At 40.4% G+C, this 6729-nt stretch overlaps 1 protein-coding gene across 1 annotated transcript in view; it reads right to left on the reverse strand.

Moving 5' to 3' along the window:
* Window positions 1-434: 434 nt before the first annotated feature.
* Window positions 435-6729, reverse strand: part of LOC143294798 (crustacean calcium-binding protein 23-like) — a 19939-nt gene continuing 13644 nt past the window's right edge. The window contains exons 5-6 of the mRNA XM_076606284.1: window positions 5370-5546; window positions 435-2919 (exon numbers count right to left, since the gene is read on the reverse strand). The gene's annotated coding sequence lies outside the window, so the exon portion shown is untranslated. The remainder of the gene's footprint in view (window positions 2920-5369; window positions 5547-6729) is intronic.

Here is a 6729-nt window from a genome sequence, read left to right on the forward strand (position 1 = left end):
AGGTGAATGTTGACAAAGAATACCACAATTCTGACGACGGAAGCTAAAGGTTGGGTCATTCAGGCACCCACTGGACATCCGAGGGGTCTGTGTAGAGTAGAAGAGAGGACTGGCCGTACTGAGTGAGTTAAAGATCCTGTAGTCCACGTCAGCGTTCGGTGGGTTATGGAAACAAGAGCATACTACACCCAGCATGCACACCCCCGAAAACGGAGTATAGCTGCCTACATGGCGGGGTAAAAACGTTCATACACGTAAAAGCCCACTCGTGTACATACGAGTGAACGTGGGAGTTGCAGCCCTCGATCGAAGAAAAAGAAGAAGAAGAAAAAAAAAGAAGAACAAAGATTAACAAACGAAACAGAAACTCATGCGATTCCCCACAAGCTCAAGACATTATTGTTTTCGAACTTTCTTTTTATTCATAACCCCAGTTTTGTTTATAATTCCCATTAAAAAAAAAAAAAAGCAAAATGGATTCCTGTACGTTGTAGTAGTGATAGTCAAGGCAGAAATAAGGTGATGACAATGAACAAATCAACAAGCATAACATTATGGAAATCTAGAAATCACAGTATACCTATTTGTCATCAAAAAGCAACAAAAAGGATACAAGAAAGAAAAGAAAAAGAACTGGAAAGAAAGATAGATGTAAAGAAAGGAAGAAGAGGCACAGGAATTTAGAAGGAAAAAAAAAAAGAACAGAAAAAAAGAAGAAGACAGGTTGACAGCAAAAAATCGACGCAGAATAATCATGATCAATCAACCCTTTGGAACTGTACAGAAAGAACAATGTAATACCATGGAGCTTAAGAAAATTAAAAAAAAAAAAGGAACAAAACCCCAATTAAGCTTGAAATAACCTCGGAAATAGTGTGTAGCCTAATAAAGAAACTCTAATAATGAAAGAACAATGTAATACCATGGAGCTTAAGAAAATTAAAAAAAAAAAAAAGGAACACTGGAACCACTCTTAGCAGTGGTCAAAAGGAGGAAGCTGTCATGGTTCGGGCATGTGACACGCCACAATTCACTGCAAAAGACAGTTCTACAGGGAACGCTAGAGGGTGGTAGGCGAAGAGGGAGGCAAGCCAAATGCTGGATGGACAACATTAAGGAATGGACCAATATGGATAGCGCTACGCTGATACGACAGGCAGAAGATAGAACCGGATGGCGTCGTCTCACTACGGAATCGTCCCTCATGTCTCCTCTACGCCCATCCCGGGCAGGAGAATGAATGGAATGGGATGGAATGGAATAATGAAAAAAAAAAACACAACAAAACAAAACACACACAGAGAAGAAAAAAAAACCCCACAAGAACACAGACAATCAAACATCAACAAAACAATCGATGCATTAAACACATTAATAACAACTCGGCATGCCAGGGTGACTATAAAAAAAGGCTACAAAAAGGAAAATAAAGTTAAATGAAGGCAATCATGAATGGTAAATATCTCTTTTAAGTATTCCCCCTGTCTCTCGCTGTCTCTCTCTCCGGCTCTGTCTCTCTCTTTATTTTATCATTAACTTTTTTCATTTCTTCATCTTCAGACAAAAGAAGAAAAGGCTGACTTTTACTTGTTGATCTGTTTTGCACAATCACTTTCCATGAGACTGAAATCTATGTCATTTAAGAGTTGTTTACTTTAAAAAAATATTTATCTTAGAAACATATGATTTCCCATATCTAAAGAGTGAGTGCAAGAAGTGTTTCGCATGTTTTGCAAAGAATACAGAATAAAAGATGCACACAAAAAACAACCCACAGTGGTACAACAGTAGCTCTGGTCTATATGATACGACAAAAGGCAGTGTAAATCTGATGTAAAATAGGAATGTGAAACTTTAACATATGAACTCTATTCCATTAAACTGCGTTTAATATTTTACACGATAAAAGCGTAATTAAAAAAATAAATAAATAAATAAAAAAACAACAACAACAAAACAACAGTGTATTACAAAGGCAGTTGCTGAAACCATACTACACTAGAAATCCCATCACTGTCATCTTGTCTGTTCCCATCAAAGAACAGAGCTAAGCGTTGAATCTAGCTAAATTTGTAAACATTTTGCTAAGCAAAATCATAGAAAAATTGCTTTTCAAAACTCGGCTGGGTTTCCATATGCATTGTCCCAGTTGGTGTTATTAATGGAGTTTGGAAATAGCTGCTTTTCTGTTTTGGATAATACTTTAAAACAGTGCATTATTTCATTTATGTTGATGTTCATACAACTACCACTACAACTCTTCTTGTTGCTACTACTGCGGTTGCTACTACTGCGGTTGCTACTACTACTTCTACTACTACAAACAACAACAGTACATTTACAAAGCGATTTTAAGCATCATAAAGCGTCCTATAATCACCAAGTACAACAGAATCTTTCTATTTATATTGTCATAATGGTTTATTTGCCTATTTGTTCCACCTGTTTACAGTGGTATTTTTTTGTTGTTGTTTTACCACGTACTCCATGTGTTTATGAAAAAGAAAAAAACCCAAAAAACAAAAACAACTAGACCTCTGACAAAAACACATGGCAATAAATAGAAATGAAAGATTACCAATACCAACTAATCAGAATCAGAAGCAAAACATATTGCAGCTATATATATATATATATATATATATATATATATATATATATATATATATATATATATATAAAGAAGCTATATTTACAAATTACTTGATAGTGTAAAACGATGTCAAAACACGAAATGATCTTTCGGGTTTCATTTATACACAGCGAAAGAGAAAAGAAAAATCACAGTTTCTGTACAATTCATAACAAAGTTAATACAATGATTTATTTCTTTTCCTTTGATCTTTTTCTTTTAATTCTGTTACGTCATGCATGGGTGGAGATGGGCTGTTTATTCTCTCAAAATGAAGTCCACAGAAGCTGCAACAAATGAATCAGACATGAGTACACCGTAGACAGAAACTTGCACTGTTGTAACATCAACGCATCTATAATTGTTAAAAGAGTTCTTTGTGCTGCTGCTAACTACGATTTTCTGGAGGTGTCACAGAAAACGTTCAGATTCCACAAAATGAGAGTATATGTTTTTTTGTTTTTTTTAAGGTTTGAAATGCAGTGAAATATGAAGTGATGGCCTAGAGGTAACGCGCCCGCACTGGTTCGAATCACGACACAGTCGCCAGTATTTTCTCCCCCTCCACTAGACATTGAGTGGTAGCCTGGACGTTAGTCATTCTAATGAGACGATAAACCGAGGTCCCGTGTGCAGCATGTACTTAGCGCACGTTAAAGAACCTACGGCAGCAAAAGTGTTGTCTCTGGCAAAATTCTGTAATAAAATCCACTTCGATAGGAAAAACAAACAATCAAACAAAATAAAACAAACAAACAAACAAACAAAAAAACCAACACACAAAACAACTGCAAGGCAGGGAAAAAAAAAGAAAAAAAGAAAAAAAAAGGGGTGACGCTCTGAGTGTAGCGCCGCACTCTCCCTGGGGAGAGCAGCCCGAATTTCACACAAAGAAATCTGTTGTGACAAAAAATAGTGATACAATACATTACAATACAATGCAGTGTGCGTTTGTGCATCGCGTGAAAACCTGTTTGCTATGTCACTTCTTGGATCACATATAACTTGCTAAATTGGCCCTATATAATTATCTTGCCTTGTCATGGCTTGTCTTGCCTTGTTTTGTCTTGTCTTGTCTTGTCTTATCACCAGCACATCACCGCAACTACAGTACCCAGGCTCTAATACAAACAAACATCATCCTTGACAAGTGAGAGAGAGAGAGAGAGAGAGAGAGAGAGAGAGAGAGAGAGAGAGACTCTGACACTGACCCTGATACTGATATAACGACAGAGACAACGAATGAATCTACATACTTACCAGCACAAATATGCCTACCTTAAAGATTTATATGAAATGTTGTCAGTGCCATTCAGTTTTTTTTTTGTTTTGATTTATATATCGGCCAAGTAAATTAGAAAATTTTTAGAAAAAAACGACCCCAAAAAAACAAACAACAACAACAACAACAAACAAACAAAGAAAAAACCAAAAACCAAAAACAAACAAAAAAACCCAACCCAAACCCCAAAAACCAAACAACAGTGGACATGAAAAAGTAAATATTATGGGCCTGCCCCAAGGAAATAAAGAGTTTTGTATTGCTTTACGTTTCGTCAAAACAAAATATGTATCTGTGTGAAATTCGGGCTGCTATTTCCGGGTAGAACGCATCGCCACAGTGCAGTCGCGCTACTCATTTTTTATTTTCTGGAAATTAACAAACAATTCGGCCAGGGGATAAAATGATTAAGAAATAGTAAAGAGTGATAACCCTTTCCATTGTGAATGGAGAGAGTTACCACTCTTTACTATTTGTTAATCACTTTTTTTTCTCTCTCTTTTTTTGTTGTTGTTGTTGTCTTTTTGTATTTTTTTTTTCTAAACCTAAATGGATTTTTGTAGAGAATTTTGCCAGGGACAACACTTTTGCAACCGTGGGTTTCATTTTCCGAACGCTAAGCGCACGCTGCACCATAGGATCTCGGCTTCTTATCGTCTTATCCAAAAGACTAGCACCCAGACAATAACTCAACGTCTATAGCAGAGATGGGTAAGGGTGTGTGGGTAGGTGGGTGGGGAACGGGGGGGGAGAGGCGGTAAAAATCTGGTCCATACTGGAACTGGAACCCGTCCACCTAGCTTTTCTTGTCGGGCGCATTTTCCACAAGGCGACGACGGCCCGTGTTTTGGAGCATTCGTTGCTGTAGCTGTCGTGAAGCAGGCCCGCATTAAAACAGTTTGCTGTTTTGCTACAGGAGAGAGAGAGAGAGAGAGAGAGAGAGAGAGAGGGGGGTGGGCGTGGGGGGGGGGTGGTGGTGGGGGTGGGGGTGGGGGGGGGGAGATAGTAAACGCATCCGCCTAGGAAGCAAGAGAAATCTGAGCGCACTGTTTCGAATCACTACATAGTCGCCAGTATTTTCTTCCCCCTCCATTAGACGTTGAGTGGTGGTCTGGACGCTAGTCATTCTGATGAGACGATAAACCGAGGTCCCCGAGTTGTCCCTGGCAAAATTCTGTAGAAAAATCCACTTCGATAGGAAAACTATTGATAGGAAAAATACAACAACAACAAAGAAAAAAAAAAAAGAAAGAAAAGGATAGTGCTCTCAGTGTAGCGACACGCTCTCCCTGAGGAGAGCAGCCCGAATTTTACACATAGAAATCTGTTGTGACAAAAAAAGAGTAATACAACACAGAAGGATGGTGGTGGGAGGGAATTAAGGGGTGTGTGTGGGGGTGGGGGAGGGGGTAGTGGGGAGTGTGTGTGTGTGGGGGGTATTTTGCAAATACCTACCTTGAGGTGAATGAGGAAGTAAAGTCCATGTGTTCCGGACCTGGGCGCTGCAGCAAGTGGCCGTCAGCCCGAGGGGTTGATTCCCCATGCCCTGTTGATGATGAAGCTGAAGGAGGCGTCGGTGTCAATGCTGACACTGACGGCTCTGTAGTAGTCGATGAATTCGTCCCGCGTGACCTGTTCCATTTGGCAATGATGATGATGATGATAATGATGATGATGATGATAAAAACAACAGTAACAATCATCATCATCATCATCATCATTACCATAGACATCATCATTATTGACATTGATATTGATATTAATGTGTGCATTTATATAGGCCTATAGAATGAAGTACACTGTTGACCCCCTAGCTTCAAGATGAGTTACCTGGCTTTCACAAGGACAGGTCCTGCCTGCACTGACCAGACAGCAACGCTGCGCCTCATCTTGCAATGGTCACTGGAGTGAAACCCACCCCTCTACGTCAGTTTCACTGACTACGAGAAGGCATTCAACAGCGTGGACAGACAGACCCTCTGGGAGCTGCTGAGACACTACGATGTGCCAGAGAAGATCACGAACATCATCCAGAACTCAAATGAAGGGATGACCTGCAGGGTGGTCCATGGCCGGCAACTCACACAAGCCTTCCAAACAAAAGACAGGACTGAAGCAAGGATGCTTACTGTCGCCCTTCCTGTTCTCATCAGTAATAGACTGGATAATTAAGACCTCCACAATCTAGAAGCAAAATGGCAACCAGTGGACACTTTTGACCCAGCTGAACGACGTTGATTTTGTCGACGATCTGGCCTTCTCTCCCGCACCCAGCAACGGATGCAGGAAAAGACCAGTACTGTTTTGGAAACCTCAGTTTGCCTGGGTCTCAACATGCATAAAGGGAAGTGCAAGACACTTGAGGTCAACGCAGCAAACACAACACCTATCTGGCTGGAAGGCGAGGCGCTGGAAGTGATGGAAAGCTTCACTTATATTGGCAACACCATTCAGAAGCAGGGTGGAACTGATGCCCATATATAAGAACCTGCACTGGAAGACAAGGGCAGCTGGAAATCAGCTGAAGAATGTCTGGGGATCCAGAGATCTCACAATCCACATCAAGATCAGAATCTTCAACACCATAGTAAAGCCTGCCCTGGTGTATGGAGTAGAGATCTGAAGACCCACCGTCACTGCCATGAAGAGAATCCAAACTTTCGCCAACACATGCCTAAGAAGGATTCATCGGATTCACTGGCTAGTAGACAAAAATCAGAAGCGAATAACTATGGAAGCAAACACGACAGCAGCCTGCAGAAAAAAGAAAGAGATCCTCCAGAGACACTGGAGATGGATCGGCTACATGCTCCGC

Source organism: Babylonia areolata, chromosome 20 (assembly GCF_041734735.1).
Source record: "Babylonia areolata isolate BAREFJ2019XMU chromosome 20, ASM4173473v1, whole genome shotgun sequence".
Taxonomy (NCBI): Eukaryota; Metazoa; Mollusca; class Gastropoda; order Neogastropoda; family Buccinidae; genus Babylonia; species Babylonia areolata.